The sequence below is a fragment of the Spermophilus citellus genome, assembly GCF_964194105.1.
Source record: "Spermophilus citellus genome assembly, chromosome: 9".
Classification (NCBI taxonomy): Eukaryota; Metazoa; Chordata; class Mammalia; order Rodentia; family Sciuridae; genus Spermophilus; species Spermophilus citellus.
Window position 1 is genome coordinate 67,623,287 of NC_138191.1, and position 21,616 is coordinate 67,644,902.

At 38.8% G+C, this 21,616-nt stretch overlaps 1 protein-coding gene across 5 annotated transcripts in view; it reads left to right on the forward strand.

Annotated features, from left to right (window-relative positions):
* Positions 1-486: 486 nt before the first annotated feature.
* The window catches only part of SSX2IP (SSX family member 2 interacting protein), a 43,097-nt gene continuing 21,967 nt past the window's right edge, over positions 487-21,616 (forward strand). For 3 of the 5 annotated variants that reach the window (XM_081305067.1, XM_081305070.1, XM_081305071.1), the window contains exon 1: positions 487-624. The gene's annotated coding sequence lies outside the window, so the exon portion shown is untranslated. Of the gene's footprint in view, positions 625-712; positions 845-6,936; positions 6,987-7,648; positions 7,851-21,616 lie in introns of those variants that run through there. The other 2 variants (XM_081305068.1, XM_081305069.1) reach the window with 2 other exon arrangements.

Consider the following 21,616-nt stretch of genomic DNA (forward strand, 5'->3'; position numbering starts at 1 on the left):
GGTTTATTCTTCCACTTTAGTAAACGCACGTGGCTCTTCCAGGAGCTTCACTTTTCTCCTGGAATGGGACTGGGACTCAGTGGGGGCTAAGAAAACGTGCCCTAAACCAGCCAGGACCTCGGCCCCGACAGAGCCCCGGGTCCGAGCGCAACGGGCGCGAGGAGGGGGCGGGGAGCTGGGCCAGCCGGGTGAATCGCAGGGCGTAACAGGTGGCACGGTCACAGCTGCACCAGCAGAGCGCTGGGGCTCCAGGGATAAGGTTTTCTTTTTCTCTGGGTTTTTTTGGAGGTGAGGAGGAGGCTCGGTGGCACCCACCCGACCAATGCAGGCCGCGGTTGTTCATCGCCTAGCAACTAGCGGAGCCAATGGGCGGCGGCCAAGCCTGCGGCGCCGGCGTGCGGGGGCGGGGTGGGAACTTCGCGAACCTGCCGGGGGCTGGGAGGCGGCTGCAAGGGGCGGAGCGCAGCTCGGTCTGGGGCGGGGAAGGCGGGAGCCCGCGGCGGAGGAGGGGCGGTCGGCGCGAGGCGCTGCGTCCCGCCGCGCCTGTGCGGGCCCGCGGGGCTGCGGGAGCCGCTCTTGGACACCGCGAGCGGTGACTCCCCGCCGCTCCCGGGGGCTGTGACGGTGAGCAGCTCGCCCCTCGGCGGGATTGTGACATGCCCGGCCCGACAGGGGGCGCTGGGGCTGGCGGGGCTGGGAGCAGGCGGGTCGGGGTGGGGGCGGGCTTGGAGGTGTGCACTGGCACCTTGCTCGGCGCCCAGCTTCTCGGCCAGAAGCTCGGCGGCAGTTGGGGCCGTTGGAGGGTGCTGGCGAGTGTTGGTTCTCGCCGCGTCTGGAGCAGGAGGTAGGTGCCAGCTCCGGGATCATTCCTGCTGGCGGTTGAGCATTGCGCCCACGAGAGGGCTCCGGCCGGGTCGCCCCAAACCCTCTCCAGGATGGAACTAGGGTGGCGCCTGGCTGGGGATGACGAGCGACGCGGAGACGTGGGGGAGGAGGGGTTGGCCAATTTGGGGCTGCAGTGGCTTCTTAGAGGCGGTGGGGCTTGCGGGCTTCAGCGATTTGTCGGTACCAGCCGCAAGAGGCAGTCGTTAAAATGAGTTTTGTGTGTAATGATATACTTAGCTGGTAATGAAGGTACAAGCTATCTTCATGAGTTTATAGGGTAGAACAGAGAAATACCATTCTTATTAATAATGGAAAACAGCCTAGAGTTATGCCTTTTGATGGTGGGCCAATATTTTATGTAGTACGAGCAGATTTACCAAATCATGTTGTAATCATTCTTTCAGTAGCATTAAACACTTAATAAGCTGCTACTTGCCAGACCTGAGGATAGAAAGATGAGTAGTAGAGAAAAAAGGGGGGAAATGCTGATGTAGAAGGCATTAGAAAATTTCAGCTGAGCCTTGATTAAAGGGAACTTCACCAAGCAGCTGGTGCATTTTGTAGCAGTATATGGTTGAAGAATTACAGGTGGTTTGGTTAGCCCTAGGTGGGTTGTGTTTGTGATAAAGTTCAAGAATGGTGCCATGAACTTTGACCGGTAGGCAATATAAAAGGTTTTGTTTATGGGAATTATATTTACTTTTTACTTTAGAAGAGTCCATCCACCACAGTCAATAATTTGAATGACCCAAAGTGTTCTTAACTTTGACAATCCAAATAATATTGGAAGTTAACTTTACATAGCAGTTAGACTTAAAAAATTTTTTATTAAAGGATCAGATACTTTCGAAAAGCAGGAATAATTAATCATACAACAAACTGTTGCTGAAAGCTCAGTTCTTGTCCCTGATGCCAATCCAATAGTGATTTTCTCAAAACACAGTTTTGAGAAAAAAGAAAAAGAAGGTTTATTGCTTTGCTAGCAAAGGAGAAACATAGGGGACTCCTGTCCCAGAGGCTGTGATTCTGCCCATCAGCAGAAACCAGGGGCTTTTAAAGAGGTGATTTAAAGGTTGCATTCCATGTGTTCTCTGTTGGAAGTTGTAATTCACTTGTTACTTTGGGAGATCGCCATCCCCAAAGTTTGTGCTACTTGTTCCTATGGTAGATGTATACAGGGACAGATTACTCTTGTTTAGGCTCTAGGCTCAGAAAGAAAGATAATCCTGTTTTCCCTGAGATTAGGGAGGGGAGAGATTAGGGAGGAACAGGGAGAGAGGAAGAGAAAGAAACATGTCCATTTTAAAAATAAATTGCAGTGGCAGAGCAGCAAGGGTTATATTCAAAGCATAAAATGGACCACTGGTAAAAAACTTCTTTTGAGTATCTTCTACTGTTAAGACTTGGGGATTAGGGTTCAAACATAAATAAGATACAGCTCCATTAGGAGAAATTACAAAATCAGAATGCATAAAAACCTCACGTTCTAGCAGTACAGGAGCCTGAGATGAGAAGAGAGATAAATTGTCTTTTAGGTTAGCAACAACAACAACAACAAGTTCATAACAGAAATTAAACTGTAACCAGTTGTAAACAATCAGAATAGTCCTAACTAAAATTCTACAGTTTTTAACTTGCTTCATGTTTCCTTCCCTTTCTCATATTGAATCAAATGTTTGGTTGCCTACCAAACTACTAGCTATGTAACCCAGTTCCTTAGCTGTCTTATTTTTGAAGGATGGTAATACAGCTACCTACTTCATAGGGTTGTGATGATTTGATAAATATCCTGACCATGCCTGGAAAAATAAGTTATATTCATTGAATGTATAGTATTTCTATTTGATATAAAAGTGCTATAATTTGAATGTGAACTGATTCAAGGATTGGGTGATGACTTGATGACTCCTTAATCTGCTCAAAAGGCTCTTGGTCTCCAAGCCCTAGAGTTTATCCCCCATTTGAACATACGGTGAGGGCATTTCTAAACTCAGTAAGTTCTGCACTGCAATCATTATTATCCATATACCCAAATGCAGTTTTAGTAATCTTACTCCTATGTTCTCTCTACTTAAATGACAGTATTTTCTGTTCAGTACCAAAGGTAGGCTTTTACATGAGAAAATAAATGTCTTCCCTTTGTATACTAGGCATGTTGTCAGTCTGACTTCTATAGTTTGTATCTTCAACTCTCCTCATTGTCACTGGTTAAGTCAGCCAGTCAGCCCATCACCATTAACTTTCCCATTTACTATATTTTTATATTATTTATAAAAGAAGTGTTTGCTTTATGTAAAAAAAAGGGGGGGATAAAAAGCAAAGTTGTTGTTTTGTTTGGAACCAGCCATTGAACTCAGGGGCACTGAGCCACATCCCCAGCCCTATTTTGTATTTTATTTAGAGACAGGGTCTCAATGATTGCTTAGCGCCTTGCTTTTGCCTTTTGCTGAGGCTGGATTTGAACTCACAATTCTCTTGCCTCAGCCTCTGGAGCTGCTGGGATATAGGCATGCACCATCATGCCCTGCAAAAGCGAAGTTTTAGACAACTTACTTGTGTAGTTCCTGGCATATGTGATCGCTAAAAAATGTTTTTGTACCAGGGATACTAAAAATGGTGCTAATTTTGGAAACATTGTTTGGAGGAGATTGGCAGAATATTGTTCTAAAGGACTTGTATGACTAAATAAGATTTTAAAATATCTAGTTTAGAGAGTGGCCAATAGATACTTATAATCCATCACTGATAAGGTTTTTGTCTGTAGTTTATCAGTCTTGTTAATTATTTGCAATTTGGTTGGAAAGATAGCAACTTCAACATTCTTTCTGCTCTGTATTCATAGATTTAGAATATACGTAGGACCTACAATATAAAAATAAGACAGCATCTTAGAAAATCATCAGTAAGCATAACCCATACAAAGAAGATGATGATGTCTGCTGATTTGGAACTCAACTTAAGTGATGGAAGAGAAGTTTTATTAGTTAGATCTACACTGTAAGAGTCACTGCATGGTGTTCTGGAAACACAAAGTGAAGGGGGATGGTAATTCTAGAAAAGCCTGGCAATTTGGGCTCTGTAGTCACTAGATTTAAAAAAAAATTTTTTTAATAGCTACATTTAATATTCTTTCCTACTTTTAGATAGTTCACATTCTGGTTGTTCATTTGGAATCATTTCTGTCTGATTGAAATCTAGCATCAGGGTGATATGCTAGAAAAGAGTACCTGTATCCAGAAATAGCAGCTGGTGTAGTGTACATACTCTCCTGTCCTGCAGTAGATATAGTAGTGTGTCATGGTTAAATGTGCTGGGCTACCAGGGTTGGAATCTTAACTTTATTGTGTTCTAGCTGTGTAACCTTGGACAAGAAAACTCCCTGGGCTTCAGTTTCCTCATCTGTAATGGAGGACAGTATCTATTTGGATTGAATAAGTAAATCCATGTAAAATGCCTAAAATTGTTCCAAGTAAATGGTATATGCTTAATAAATTTTATTATATTATTAAAATTAGTTGAAATCTCTATTAAACATTGAGTTATGAAGATAATATGTACATGTTCTATTATAAAAATGTGGAGAAAAATTTGTAATATAAATGGCTATTCTCAATTTCATATTAGATCCCATGACAAATGTAAATATCATAGTAGAACAGACAATTCTTTAAAGATCATCTAGTTTAACCTCCTAATTTTACAGATGTGGAAACTGAAACAAAGAAATTATGGTCAGTTCAAGTTTGCTTCTTAAGTGATGGAAATGTTTCTGAGAACCACAGGCCCTGACATTGGGTCTGTTGCTCTTTCAGTATTCTGTGCAGCTTTCCTGAAGTGAGGTTGCCCTGAACTAAATTGAACTAACGGTTTAGTTGAAGAAACAGGACGAAAACAGATGAATACATTACCAGTGGAAAGTCAGTGAATAACAAAATATCAGATGTTGTACATAGATTCTTAAGTGCCATATATGATTTAATGAACCTTTCCATTGAAGCAGAAATGCATCTTAGTTGCTTGATTCATGGACAGTTAATAGAGTAAAAACATTCCTTTTTGAAGAAAGTTGTAATGGTTATAAATAAAAGTCAGTCTCCCTCCTCCTTTCCCCCTACCAAGATGGATTATTAATTGAACTAGGGCAGAGTCCCACCTTTGCTAGGTCTGCTTGTACTCTGACTTTATTCTTCCTAACAGTTGGGGAAAGTTTGGCTTCTGTGTTTTGGATCTCTGTGTTCCTGTTGGGCTATGTTCCTAAAGACATTCCCATAGACATGTTTTGATAGCCAGACATCCATGTAGTAATGTAGGGGTTGAAATTAAGCTGAGTGCTTTCACACACAGGATCTCGTTTTTAACTCTGCTTGAACCCCTGCTTCTAAAAATTGCACAAAATTATACATGTCTCCTAACACATTCAAGCTGCATAAAAGTGTATAAAGTAAAGGTCTTGGTCTTCCACCCCTCCTTGAAGCTAGGAACATCATCTGATCCCCAAGAGTGATATTTGTAACAATTGGTAACTTTTTTGGACTTTTCTCTTAAATGTATAGGTAGTTTGATTTTTCAGAAGTGGTGATCATACTGTTCCCATTAATCTTCTGTGCATGCAGATCTACTCTGTTCTTTAATTATCCCAGAGTTGGGCTGCTTCTGACTATTCCATATATTTTGGATTTTAGCTGTTTCTCTGATGCCTATAGTCTTAACTTTTTGTCATTACAATAATGATACAGTCTACAACATCCTTGTCAGTTAGCTTGCTTACTTGTTTGAATGTGGTAATAAATGTCAAGAAATATAATTGCTTATATTTTTGTAGATCTCTGGTAAAGTTGTTTTCCCCTATATTATCAATTATCTCCATAACTCTCAGACATTTGTATAATTTCTGATCAGTTTTTGCCCAAAGAACTGCTTACTTTTGTGTGTTTAGATCATCTGAAAATACATTTTTGTTACTTATGCCTTTCTAACATTAGGTTTGGAGGTTGAGAGAGGTGCAGTTCATCCCCATTGCCTTTGCCTAACATCACCGTAATTGCCCTTACTATTGTCACCATATTTTTTTCTCATTATATGAAAACACATTCACTTATAGAAAATTTGGAAAGAACCAAAAAAAGTAAAAATTACCCATATTTTTTTTTTTTGTGTGTGTGTGTGTGTGTGTGTGTGTGTGTGTGTGAATGTACGTAGAGAATAGAATGAAAGTGTTAACTGAAAAGCCTAGTCCTTGTTCCTGATGACAATCCAATAGCAAGGACACAGTTTTGAGAAAAAGGAAAAATAAGTTTTATTGCTTTGCTAGCAAAGAAGAAACACTGGGGATTCCTGTCCCATAGGCTGTGTGACTCTGCCCATCAGCAGGAACAGGCTGCTTCTAAAGAGGTGACTCTAAGGCTACACTCCCAGTGTTCTCTGTTGGGAGTTGTAATTCACTTATTAATTTGGGTGATAGTCATTCCTGAGGTCCTCTGGTGCCTTTGGCTTCATTTCTGTGGTGGGTGTGTGCTCAAGGACAGATAACTCTGCCTTAGATGGGGAAGAAAGATAATCCTGTTTCCCCTGAGATTAGGGAGAAGGAGAGATTAGGGAGGAGGAGGGAGAGTGGAAGAGAAGAAAAGTCCTATTTCTTAAACGGAAAAGTACCGCCCTGTTTCTCCCCTTTTTACTCCTAGGTTGGTCTTTCCATTTTGTTTTTCTGTTCACATGCAAACTTATAAATTTATGGAGCAGATTTCTAAAATATATATTTTATGTATAATTTTAGATTTTTTAAAAGACCAAATAAAATCAAGTTAGGTATTGTTCTGCAACCTTTTTTAAGTTACCAAACATAGTTTGGAAACCTTTCCAAGTTAGTGAAATAGCTAATAATAACTAACATTTATTGAGCACTTACCATGTACCCAAGAACTTTTTTTTTAAGTCCTTTAGATGTATAAGCTTATTTTTAAAAGTTATTAAATAAAATTATTAACTAAATTTACTGTTTGACCACAATAATAATCCTTTGAGGTAAAGACTGTTTTTATTCCCCTTTTGCAGATGAGAAAAATGAGGCCCAGAGGAGATTTCTGTTCAGGATCACTTAGTTTGTAAGTGGTGGAGCTATGGTTTAAAACCAGGTGGTCTGACTTTGCATCCTGTGCTTTTAACCATACTGTTTCTCATACTGCAGCAATAAACCGTTGAAGGGTATGGTATGTAAGGAGTTTATAAAGTACAGCATGTAGCTCCTTGTTCCTTAATCTAAGGTAGCTTTGTTATGGCAGGTGTTGGCTAGGAGCTTGGCTGTGATTGTATCCCTTAGCCCAAAGGGATACACATGAAATGTTTTACCATAATTTGTGCTTTGCACTATTTTATGCAATCTCTTTGCCCAATTGGAAGATCCAGTAAGAGGTCCTGTCTTTTAAGGGGCAGCGTTAGGACCAAAGCTTCTCCCCCACCACACACCAGGACCAGGACCCTTAAGAGAATGTGTCTGCACTCTAGGGTGGGGTTGGAATCCTGATTTTTCTCCTCCTTAGCTCTATGACTTTGGGCAAACTGCCTAACCTCTCTGCTTCAATCTTATCTGTGAAAGGGAAACAATATACTACAAGGTTGTTGTGAGGACTGACTTCATAATACATATAAACAGTGCCTGGCACATGTGTATATTAAATTAGTAGACTGTACTTAGTTTTCCACCAGTTATCATGTTAAACACTCACAACAACCTTAAGAAATAGGTATTATCACTCCTATTCTACAGGTGAGGAAACCAGCCTGGAGAGATGGTCTTGCAATAAGTGACCTAAATCAGGATGTGACTCCAGTCTGTTGATCCAGGCCTGTGAGGGAGCCATGCATTGTTTGCCCTGTGTTTTCCAACTGTGAAGCCACCTAATAGCTACAAACTCATCAAGAAGGCAAATTATTAGGATAATAGCAATTTTTGAATTTTGGTTGTTTTGGTATGTATTAAAATTTTATTTAAGATTAATTCATTTTTGGAAAATATCCATAAAATTATACCACACAGATGAAATAATTTATAGATTTTGAATTTGTAGATTTTCTAAGAAATTGAATTAAATGTGTTTCTATACCAATATACATACTTCAGTAGTTTTGTTTAAGTTAGCAGAAGTATTAGCAATAGAATTGAAAGTTATAGTCCCTTTTGGAACAAAATTATAGTAGGAGGTGGTATTATTTTAAATAATCATATTTCATTTTGATAGTTATAATAACATTTAAAATATGCGGATAACTAAATTCTCAAGTTTTATGACTGAACTTGTAAGATAGGACTAATGTTTAAAGATTTATTTTTAACAATTTTATTTTCTTAACCCAACAGTTTGAGAACTATAACTTCGTAATATTTTAGCAAACAACAACAACAACAACAAAAACCTTTAGCTGTTTGTAAAAAATCCTGTGCAATATTTAGAAGCCCAGGTGGTCTAATGTTATTATGTATAACAGAAAGCTATTATTTCCTGACACTTGATTGCATTTGGTTTTAGAATTATGATTAGGTGGGCATTGTACCTTCTCAAGTTTGAATTGCAAGAGAGCTTGAAAAGAACACTTAAAATAGTGTAACCTGTAAAGGGAATCTTGTAATCAAGATACTGTGTTGGGGGTTGGGGAGGCTGGGGTTGTGGCTCAGTGGGAGAGTGCTCGCCTAGCACAGGTGAGGCACTGGTTTCGATCCTCAGCACCATAGAAAAATAAAGGCATTGAGTCCAACTACAACTAAAAAAAAGAGAAAAAGATGCTGTGTTTCAGCTGAACTCTGAAATTTGGAGGATAATAAGGATAGGAGAAATGGAATCAAGATTAATGCCTCTATTTTTTTTTTCTCAAAGGACTGACTCATCTTTTGCATCTTTTCCATTGCTGTTTTTTCTTTATCTTGTTTGCTTTCCAGAATGAACGGATTTATGATGAGTTATTCTCTTGAGTATTCACTGACTATTCTGTTAAGCTTAGTGGGAGGGAATGCAGAAATATAAGTGTATGGTACTTTGTTTTATCTTTCACAGATAGCTCCTATCTAGTAAATATATGGAGGGTATAGCATAAAGTTTTGTGGGCTGGAGTAGTTGGAGAAGACTGTGCAGGGTTTGGTGGTGGTTGAGCTATGTTGTGAAAAAGCATTAGTTTGGGGGTATGTGAAAGAAAACATAGCTATAGGCACAGAATTTGAAGTGAGTGTCAAATGTGAGACTCAGTTCATTGTAGAGATTTATTGAGCACCTGCTATATATGGGGAATGTGGCTACAGAGATTGAGTACATTCCCTACCCTCTAGAAGTTCATAAAATAGTGGGGGAGGCATTTAACTGTAATGTGGGATGATTAATTGCATAGTGGATGATATTGTTTTAAACCTGATCATTTGCATTTGTAATGTATAATACGATTTTTAGTTGTTTCAGTAGGAGACATGTAATTATGGAGTAAGTTTTAGAAGGGACTTAGAGACATACATATGTACATTTTTTCATATTCTTTGTTTATTTTTGTATAACAGTGCCGCAGTCTTGGCTGGGCACAGAATCACGAGCCACCACACAGCTTTGTAGATTCAAACAGCAATTCTTTATTCCCGAACTCACACCGGCCTCCACACACGCTCTGGGGCAATCCCAGTTCTTCTGCCACCCAATTCACCTACTCCACGAGGCTTTCTTCCCAAAATGCTCTCTGAATCTCACGAGAACTCAAAAGGAGCTCAGGCAGCAGGAACGCCCTAATTCCAGCAGCAATAACCCTCAACATCAAACTTCCCTAAAATCCAAGGTCTTAAACTGGGAACGCCCTTAACCCAAGGAGCGGGATACTTCCTCAAACTGCAGGACACACCCTAATCCTGGATCCTCCCTGGTCGTTGAGCAGGGTCACCTTTCTCAAACACACATGCAAGGTCAACAGCGAATTTAACATGGGGTACGCTGGCAAGGAAATTTCGATGCGTCATTCCTACTTCGTAATGGCCCTCAGCATCTCCCCCCTTCTGATTAATTAAACAACAAGCAATGTGGCTTAAGGACCGTGCCTGGTAGGTTGTCCAGTTCAACATATGGTTCTTACCCGTCATGGGAAAACTGACCTTTAGGCGTCAGCCTCCTGTCTTAGGTTGAATCCACTGCAATCAGATCAACCCGTCACTGACTACCGGTCCAGCATTCAGCCATGCTTGTGGATAGGCCTATGCACCAGTGGGGGGGTGAGGTTCTTGCCTCACCTCTGTTGGCCCCCAAATTTAGCCTTGGTGCCAGTGGGGGGGTGAGGTTCTTAGCCTCACCTCTGTTGGCCCCCAAATTTTAGACCATCACTAGTAGAAGGGAGGAAGATACAGAAATGCCACGACACCAAGGCAATTGACGGCTCTTTTGGAAAAATTGCATCACTGGTGACACCATCAGCAAAGATATGTCAGCAGTACCATAATTTGCTGCATCAGACGATATTTCACAATGCATGCAACTGATATATAGTCCAGGCAAGTTCTGCAGGCAGTTCAAACCAGAGGAGTATATCAATATGTCCATTTCCTCCCAAAGTAAATCGAGTCCTTGATTGAGCATAACTTGTTGAGTTATATTCATTGATGCATCAGTTTATACAGTTTACTGTGATAGCTATCATAGAAGCTGTAGTTTGGTTTTATCTTAGTCTTCACCGGCACTGGGATGGAGATGGGAATTCTGGCAATGACGCTAAAGAGACATTATCCTGAACAGAATTATTAAATATAATGAAAAGGAAAGGTGAAAGTAAACAAACAGATCTGTTAACCTCCTTAAAAAACAATCCTTAACAGCTGTTTACCTAATTTAAATTAGTAAACAAACAGATCTGTTAACCACCTTTAAAGACAATCATTAACAGCTGTTTACCTAATTTAAATTAAACCATTTAAATCACGTGAATAAAAAAAAATTCGGATCCATTTTTTCATGAGCGCTCCTCATAAATGAAATATGGACATATACACATACAGACATACAACACAAAACAGAAATGTGCACACAACATACAACACATAAGACAATAGTGAATAAAGGCCTTGTAGCTATACCTAGGTGAAATCTCCATTGCAATGTTTAAGAACTCCACAGTCAAAAAATAAAACTGATCAGAAAAACATTAACCTAGGTTTGTATGAGCTCAAAAAATAAAATAGAACTTTACGATGTGGGAAAAATGCAATAATAAAATAGATATTGAAAAAAGCACTGTGGTTAATCACTGTCGCAGATGTAAGAATAGCCAAGCTGGAACTCTGGATATCAACTGTTATGGATTTGAGTCAAATCATTTTCTTTTTCTGTAGAAATTGCTTTAGTTAATCTCTCTGGAATCCAAATCGGCTGCTGTTCTCCCTGTGGAAACACACAAAGGGAACCCCGATTCCAGACAATAACTGGGTCGGGACCTTTCCATTGTCCTGTTAGAATATCTTTCCAAAGTACCTTAGGCTTATGTACATTTTTCGGATACATATGTCTTTCCGCAGCACTAAGTCCTGATGAATCCAAATTTAAAAAGTTTAGAGTAAAAAGGGTTATTTTAAGTTTATCTTTGGGGGATATATACCCCTTTCCAATTCCCTCTTTTTGCTTTAATAGGTATGTTTTAATAGTTTGATGAGCTCTTTCAACTATGCCTTGTCCCTGTGGATTGTATGGGATTCCTGTTATATGAGTAATACCAAATGATGAGCAAAATTGTTTAAAAGAGGCAGATGTATAACCAGGACCGTTATCAGTTTTTAACTGTTTAGGAACACCCACAGTGGCAAAATTTTGTAAGCAATGAGCTATAACATCTTTAGTTTTTTCTCCGGCATGAAGGGAGCCCATCAAAAATCCAGAAGAAGTATCAACTGTAACATGTAAATATTTTAATTTTCCAAATTCTGGCAAGTGTGTGACGTCCATCTGCCAAATATGGTTAGGTATCAGTCCTCTAGGATTGACTCCAAGATTAACTTGTGGTAAAAAGGTCACACAATTTTGACATTGTCTTATTATATGCCTGGCTTGTTCCTTAGTTATTTTAAAACGCTTTTGTAAAGTATTAGCATTAACATGAAATCTTTTATGAAAATTTGTAGCTTCTTCTAATGTAGAGAAAATATGTACGTCATGTGTAGTTTTATCTGCTAAATCATTGCCCAAACTAAGGGCTCCAGGCAATCCTGTATGTGCCCTAATATGTCCTATAAAGAATGGATCTTTTCTGTCCCATATTAGACTTTGTATAGTGGAAAACAAAGAAAAAACAGTAGAGGAAGGGGAAATCCTACCAGCATCTTCAAGGGAATTAATAGCATTAACTATATATTGACTATCAGAAAATAAATTAAATACAGAATCTTTGAACATCACAAAAGCTTGTAAAACTGCATTAAGCTCTACCTTTTGAGCTGATTGTTTGGGTACTAAAAATGTAAATGTTTGATCAGGGGTAACTACAGCTGCTGTACCATTATTAGACCCATCAGTGAATATATTTGGAGCATTCATTATAGGTGTTTTCCTTGTCATTTTAGGAAAAACTACAGGATGCTTAGACCAAAAAGACAACAAAGGATTCGATGGCAAATGATTATCAAATGAAACATTAGATTTACACATGATTATTGCCCAAGTATTTATCTCATTAGCTAACTCATCAATTTGATCCATAGTATATGGAGTAATAATTTTATTGGGAGAAATTCCAAACACTCCCTTTGCTGCTCTTATTCCTTTGAGTATTAATTGTCCTACAGCCTCAGGATACCTAGTAAGAATAGTGTTAGGAGAATAAGATAAATGTATCCACAATAATGGACCTTCTTGCCAAAATACTCCTGTAGGAATATTTTTTGTTGGTAGTACAATAAATAATAAAGGCAAACTTATATCAATTCTATCTAGATGCATATTTTCCATATATGTTTCAATAATTTTTAATGCCTTTCTAGCTTTAGGAGTTAACATTCAGGGTGAATTTAGATCTGATGGACCTTTTAGAATATCAAATAAAGGTCCCAACTCTCCTGTTGGTATGCCTAGATAAGGCCTTATCCAATTTATGTCTCCCAATAACTTTTGAAAATCATTGAGTGATTTGAGTTGATCTACTCGTATTTGAATTTTCGGTGGACGGACCATGGTTGAGGATAATAGAACTCCTAAATAATTAATTGGAAAATTTAATTGTACTTTATCTATTCCTATCTCTAGATTATAATTTTTTAATAAGTTCGTAAGTGTGGCATAACATTCCAGCAATATGTTTTTATCTTTATGTGCTAATAATACATCATCCATATAGTGAAATATTTTTAGTTCAGGATTTTGATTTCTAAGTGGCTGGATTGCTTTATTTACATAGATTTGACACATAGTTGGACTGTTAGCCATACCTTGAGGGAGTACTTTCCACTCATATCTCTCATCAGGACCTTCATGATTTAATGCAGGGATAGTAAATGCAAAACGTGGACTATCCTCAGGATGAATTGGAATCGAAAAAAAAACAATCTTTAATATCTATGGCTAAAACATGCCACGTTTTTGGTAAAGCAGACAATTGAGGAATCCCTGATTGAGCAGGTCCCATAATAACCATCTCATTATTAATGGCTCTTAAATCTTGCAATAATCTCCATTTACCCGATTTCTTTTTGATGACAAAAATGGGAGTATTATGGGGAGATACGGAAGGTTGTAAATGTCCTTCCGCTAATTGTTGTTTGACCAGATCATGGGCTACTTGTATCTTTTCTTTAGTCAAGGGCCACTGAGGAACCCACACTGGTCTTTCTGATTTCCAAATAATTTTGATTGTCTCAGTGGCCCTTTCTGAAAATCCGACCCATGTCTGTCTGTTCCTTGATCTAATTGAATTGGTGCTGCTAAACCTTGTTCTTGTTTTCCTAATCTTTTTTCTTTCTTAACACCTTGTCTAGCCCTAGTAGTGGGCGCATTAGAATTGATGTTATTTGTTAACATCAAACCTAGTTGATCCAGGACATCCCGTCCCCATAGATTAATAGGAAGGTGATCCAAAACATATGGCTGTATAGTTCCTTCACATCCTTCAGGATCCTTCCAATCTAATACCATAGAACTTCTATGGGGATTAGTCGCCACTCCTAGGCCTCGAAGCGTTTGAGTGGCTTGTTGTAATGGCCAATGTCTTGGCCATTCTCGACGAGATATGATGCTAAGGTCAGCACCTGTGTCCAGCAGCCCATTAAACTCGTGACCTTGAATATTTAGTTTTAGCATTGGGCGAGAATCTAAATTTAAAGACAACATAGCCCAATCTACACCTGTGGAGCCTAATCCCTTAGAACCTCTTTCTACATTATGACTAGAGAACTTATTATGTAGGCTGGGTATTATTAACAATTGTGCTATTCTATCTCCAGGTGAAATTACTGATACACCTCCTGGAGAACTAGCTATAATTTTTATTTCACCTACATAATCGGGATCAATTACCCCAGGACTTATCATAAGTCCTTTTAATGTAGATGAACTACGTCCCAATAATAAGCCTACTGTTCCTTGGGGAAGAGGTCCTTTTACTCCTGTAGGAATGATTTGAACTCCCATCTCTGGAGTTAATACTGCTCTGGCAGAGGCGCAGATGTCCAACCCTGTGCTCCCTCGGGTTTGTCTGATGAGGGATTTAATGGACAATGTGTCCTGGGCACCACCCTGATGGTGTTGCTGGGTTCCTCCACTGCCCCGTATATTTGTGGTTTTGGGCCCCGGAGCATTGGGCCCCTCACTCCGTTTTTTGGCAATGAAGCCTGATGCCTTTCTCCACGATATCGTGGGTAAATACCTGATCCTTGTCCGTTTTTTGATAACGGAGTACCTTCTATGGTGGTTTGAGAACGGCATTCATTAGCCCAATGTCTCCCTCTACGGCATCGTGGGCAAATACCCGGTATTTTATTCCTTTGATTTCTAGTTTTGTTAAAACCTCCTCTTATAGGGCAACTCCTTTTAAAATGTCCTGTTTGTTCGCAATTATAGCATGTTTCTGGCCTGGCATCTAAAGCCTGTTGTGCTGCAGCTGCCAAGACTTGCCCTTGTTCATTAATATCTCTACATAGTTTAATATATGTATTTAAGTCTTCATGTCTCCATGGTCTAATAACCTCTCTGCAGCAACGATTCGCTTGGTCATAAGCAAGTTGTTTTATTAATGGCATTGCTTGATCTGTATCCCCAAAAATTTTGGCGGCTGTTTGAATAAGCCTATCTACAAAGTCAGCGTAAGGTTCATTAGGTCTCTGTATTACCTTAGATAGCTGACCTTGTGAATCTCCATGTCCTTGTAAAGTCTTCCATGCCCTAACTGCGTCTGCAGCAATTTGTGCATATATAGCAGGATCATATTCAATTTGTTGCCGTTGACCCTCATAAGGTCCTTTTCCTAAAAGCATATCTAGATTTCTTTGAGGGTAACCGGCTGCTGCATTTCGCCTAGCTGTCTCCGTGCAAAATTCCTCATTGGCAACTTTCCATAACAAATATTGTCCTCCATTTAGCACAGATTTACACATGTTAGCCCAATCTGCTGGCATCATGTCCAAGTTAGTAATGGATTCGACCATGCTTACCGTGAAGGGAGCTTGGGGACCGTAGGTTGTTACAGCCTCCTTTAACTGCTTCACTGTTTTAAAATCTAAAGCACGGTGAATTCGCTGCCCTCCTACCTGTTCAAGTACAGGGCATGCTAATCTTTGAGGTCCTGTCTCAGGATCCCACTTATCAACTACGGGGTTTGAGGGCCACTCAGCTGTTTCCATCGGTGGGGCTGTTGGTTGAATTATGCCCTCTGGTAATAAAACGGAGTTAGTAACAGCCTCTTGTTGTGGCCTTTTTCCTAATAACCCCTTTTCCTTTAAATTTTCTTCCTGTCTCTGACTAGCTCGAGAGACCTTCTCTTTTGCTTGATCTAAAATGTCTTTCTCCATGGTCTGAGTCTCTAACAATTTACTTAACACCTTTTCGGTTTCTTTTTTACTAATTTCTAATCTTCTATAAAGATAACGCAACCCAATAAGATAACACAAAACAAAACCGCAACTGAATGAAACAAAAACTGAATAAAAATTCGCTGTATCGGGGGCTGGGGATGTGGCTCAAGCGGTAGCGCGCTCGTCTGGCATGCGTGCGGCCCGGGTTCGATCCTCAGCACCACATACAAAACAAAGATGTTGTGTCCGCCAAATACTAAAAAATAAATATTAAAATTCTCTCTCTCTCTCTCCGTCTCTCTCACTGTCTCTCACTCTCTCTTTAAAAAAAAAAAAATTCGCTGTATCAATTTTCTCTTTCTCTGGGCTGACAAACTTCAAACCTTGAGCCATCCATTTTTCCCAGTTTGCCTGAGAAATTTCTAGGGACAGGCAGCTTGAAACAAAAACGAAATAAATCAAAACAAGAACACATTGTTTTTTAAAATAGTCACCCATTCTCTCGCCTTCCCTCAGGGGCGAGGAATTTCACTTACCTCCAAGTTTCAGACGCTCCGCGTAGGGGCCACCAAATGCCGCAGTCTTGGCTGGGCACAGAATCACGAGCCACCACAGCTTTGTAGATTCAAACAGCAATTCTTTATTCCCGAACTCACACCGGCCTCCACACACGCTCTGGGGCAATCCCAGTTCTGCTGCCACACAATTCACCTCCTCCACGAGGCTTTTCTTCCCAAAATGCTCTCTGAGTCTCACGAGAGCTCAATGGGAGCTCAGGCAGCAGGAACGCCCTAATCCCGGCAGCAATAATCTTCAACCTCCAACTTCCCTAAAACCCTTGTCTTAAACCGGGAACGCCCTAAACCTAAGGACCGGGATACTTCCTCAAACCTGATCAGCTCTAAACCCGGATCCACCTTGGTCTTTGAGCAAGGTCACCTTACATGCAATGTCAACAGCGAAATCATTAACATGGGGTACGCTAGCAAGGAAATTTTGATGCGTCATTTCTACTTGGTAATGGCCCTCAACATAACAGATTACTCTAAAATTTAGCAACTTAACAAGCATTTACTATTTCATAATTTCTGTGAGTCAGGAATCTGGGCACAGCTTAGCCGGGTGCCTGTGGCTCAGAATCTCTCACTAGGTTTCCATCAAGTTGTTGGCCAGACTATAGGCAGCTCAATGTTTGAAGTAAGATCCACTTCCAAACTTATTCATGACTTAGCAGGCCTCAGGTCCTGTTGGCCACATACATAAGTTCCTTGTCACATTGGCTTCTAAATAGGGCTACTCATAACACAATAACAATAACGTGCTTGCCTCAGGAAGAGGGATTTGAGAAACAGTAAGTAAACAAACAAACAAACAAAACAAAAGCCACACCCTTTCTATAATCCAATTTTCAAAGTGAAATCCCATCACTTTTGTTGTATTTCTGTTAGAACCTATTCACTAAATGCAGCCCATACTCAAGAAGCAGGAATAACGGGTCTGCGTGAGAGGCTGCCTACCCCAAAGTTCTACAGGGTTTTGATGTGTATTAAGAACCCGAGTCTTAACATGAACTAGGTAAGGAACTTTTCTGATGGAAAAAAAAAAAAAACATGTAATTCTCAGGAACCAAATGTTTTTGTTAGGTCTGTAAGATTAGTTTCAGTGTTGCATTAATGTTTAGGATAGGGTAGGAAAGGGTTTATAAATGAGAAAGAAGCTGATTGTGGCAAAGCAGGGATGAATTTTAAATTTTATAAAAAATGGAATAGTTTAAAGTGGATTACAAGATCTGAATTTATTTTTTCTTTCTTTCTTTTTTTTTTTTTTTTGGTACCAGGGATTGAACCCAGAGGTACTTTACCACTGAGCCACATCTCCAGCCCTTTTTATTTTTTATTTTCTGACAGGGTCTGGATAAATTGCTTAAGACCTCACTAATTTGCTGAGGCTGGTTTTGAGCTTGCATACCTCCTACCTCAGCCCTCCGAGCTGCTGGAATTACCGGCTTGTTCCACCATGCCCTGCAAAGTGATCTTTTAAAGAAACTCTGGAGATTTTTTATTTCATTCTATTTTTGGTTGCTATAGGTAAATTTACATTTACAATGTTGAAAGGTTAAATAATGATAGAATGAAAGGAGCACAGGATTTTGAAAACTTAGTTTTGTGTCCTGCATTCACAGCCAATTATAAGCGTGACCTTGGGCAGTCCTGGTGGTGTGTGTGAGGATTCTTTAACATGAAGATGACGGATATGTGAACTTTAGTAAAATCTTCATTTTCTTTCAGAAAAGGTACAATAATAAGTTCAGATGTTTCACTGCTTCCCATTTCTCTGTTCAGATTCTAATCTAGAAAAAGCTACTAGATTATTGTTAAACTCTGCATAATCCTTTTTTTTTCAGAAAAGACAGACTACTCTTGCTTGTTTTTTATCTATAGTATGTGGCATTGGTACTTTAGAACCCACAGCAGGGAAGACATGATATAGCCCTATTGCTTCAAAAGTGGCAAGTTAACCTTTTTACCAAAATTATTGCCATTTTATTCTAGAAAGATTTTTTCATCATTAAGTCTATTGATTGGAATTTGTGTTTAGAAGTACTTCAAATAAGAAAGGTTATTAGATGGATATATAATTTCTATCTGTAGTGAACAAAACTGTCTCTGGTGTTAGAACAGGAGAAAAATAATTCTTATTTTTAAAATTACTTTATAGGGTTTTTCTTGTTTTAGTGTATTTCAAAATTGTTCCTAAAAATTATAGATGAATGATGGTTTTTAAAAGGTATTTAAATTTTTTATTCTTCAAGTTTTACTCATGATAGGTGGGTCTCACCCATCTTGAAATCTGATCAGCTGCCCCAACCAATGGTACATATATAGAAAATTTTAGGTTCCAAATTATTTGAACCAAAACATGATTTACTGTTAACTTTTTTCTTCTAATAAATCTGTAGTATCAAAGCTAGTATAAAAGGTTTGTTCTTATTTAATTCATCATAATTAATCATGTACACTCTATAATGATTTGCTCTGAATTGGTCAGTGTATAGTATGAACTTGTATTCCAGTGCCAGGTTTGTATTGGAGTCCTTGAGTGCTCTTGAAACTTGTGGCAGGGCTTGTTTGGTTTTAGTTTTATGCAAAGTAGTTTTAGTTTTCTGTTTTTTCTTTTAAAACTAACTTTGACTTATTTTAACATCTTCATAAAAATATTTGCAACTACCAACAATGAAATTTTAGCTATGATTGAACTAGAATACTATACCTTGCTTGAATTATCCTCTTTGGTTTTCAGGTATATATTGATTAGGAGTCCTAAGTTTCCTTTATTGAAAAAAATGGTTGAATAAAATTTTTTTTTAATTGAAAGTCTCATAGTATATACTTTGATACATCATGGAACAGAAGTGTTTTCATGGAAACTTAGATAGTGTGAGATCATATACTGAAATTCTATACTGTTAGAAAGTTCTTTATTTCATAGGACTTAAAAATGGAGTCTTGGTTTTCATCATAAACATTTAACAGGACCTGGATATTTTGCAGGATTTTGTTTTAGTTGACAGGGAACAATTCACGTTCTAAACCTGTAGACAGTGAAGAGGTAAATTCACAGTGAAAGAATAGCTGGTTTAAGTTACAATGTTGAAGAATGGATCTGTAGTAGACATATTTGTGTTTAGTATTTGAGTATGAGGAGAAAAGACAGGGCACTATTATATTTTATTTACGAATATTCACACAATATCTTCACACATGCATACATTCACAAAACAACAAAAAGATCTTTAAAAGATACCTATTTGTTTTCTTCTTGTTCCTCTGCCCATATCTGTTGATTACAAAGAATTAGCCCACTACTAATATATCCATGAAGATATGTTTTTCAATCTTCTAAGGATCTGTGGTCAGTTTTTATTAAAAGCAAATGTGCATTTTGTTACAGATTTTAGAATCCTTTCATTTACACTATACAGCCCTGTGTCTAAATGATGATGATAACTAATATTTATTTTGTGTGTTCCATATACCAAACAGTGTACCAATTTCATACATTATCTCATTTAATCCTCATGGGAAATTTGAAATAAGTGCCATTATTTTGTTAGTTTACCAGTGGGGAAACTATGGCTCAGAGAGGTTATTTACCTAAAGCAGAGCTACATAAGAACAAATGGGTTCATAGCCCTTTGCAGTCTTATTTTACTTATAGCTGCTATCTCTGAAAACCAGAAATAAAATAAATGTTTTTCTTACTTGGTGCAGACTCAAATTTTATTCTGTTATTGAAGGCACTCATTTAAGGATAGTGGGATGTACAGAATTGATCAGGGTACCCTTTCTTACCAAAGCACATGAGTAGCATACTGGCAAAAGATCAGTGCCAGACTGGATAAGCTTCCACGTGTATGTATGAATGTGTGACATGACATGTAAAATAACACGTAACATCCTCTGCATTAAAATATATTGGATGCTTCTCCATAACTTGGAAATAATCCTTTTTTTATTGGTTGTTCAAAACATTACAAAGCTCTTGACATATCATATTTCATACATTTGATTCAACTGGGTTATGAACTCCCATTTTTACCCCGTATACAGATTGCAGAATCACATCGGTTACACATCCACGTTTTCACATATTGCCATACTAGTGACTGTAAATAATCCTTGATTCCTCATTTGCCCACATTTCAATCCATCCGCAAGTCCTAAAGGTATTTTCTTCATTAGGGCTGGGGATATAGCTTAGTTTAGAGTGCTTGCCTTGCATGCACAAGGCACTGGGTTCAATCCCCAGCCCCCCCCCCACACACACACACAGGACATTTCTAATTCATCTGTTTGAACTTCCACTGTTGGAAGCACTGGGGTGTATCACTGGTCATTACACCTGGGCTGTGGCAGTGCCTCCTTATTGATTTCAACCTTTACTGTTGCCTACCTGTGGTCTACTCAACAGCAGTTGATGAAATTTCTTAAAACATTAAGGAGATCATGTTACTTTCCTGCCTACAACTGTTTACCTATGTTTTATTGCAATTCAGAGAACTTTGACCCACTAATTTTCTAGCCTTGCTTACTGTGCTTCAAACACTGGATTTCTTTGTATTTCATACCTATCAAGTTCATTTCCATCTCAGGTCTTTGTACCTGCTGTTTTTCTACCTATCTGCTTTTGGTCATTGATATTATTTAGGTCTCAGTTCACAGGGCACTATTGCAATAAAACTGTTTACCTATGTTTTATTGCAATTCAGAGAACTTTGACCCAGTACTTTTCTAGCCTTGCTTACTGTGCTTCAAACACTGGATTTCTTTGTATTTCATACTTATCAAGTTTGTTTCCATCTCAGTTCTTTGTTCCTGCTGTTTTTCTACCTGTCTGCTTTGGTCTCAGTTCACATGTCACTATCTCAGTGTAGCCTTCCTTACTAACCCAGATACTCCCCATCCCCAAACTCTCATATTATCTCATTATCATGTTTTACTTTGTTTTTAGTTCTTGCCACTGTTAGTTTATTGCTTGTTTCTTTAGTGTCTTTTTCCCCCTTACACCAGAATGTGGACTTCTTAAGAGCAAAGCCTCCCTTGTGCCTAAAAAAAATATGTCTGATACATAATAGGAGCTCAATAAATGTTTGTTGGAGGAACGAAAAGTTTCATATAACTTTTTTTGGGGGGGAGGCACTGGAGATTGAACTCGGGGGCACTCGATCAC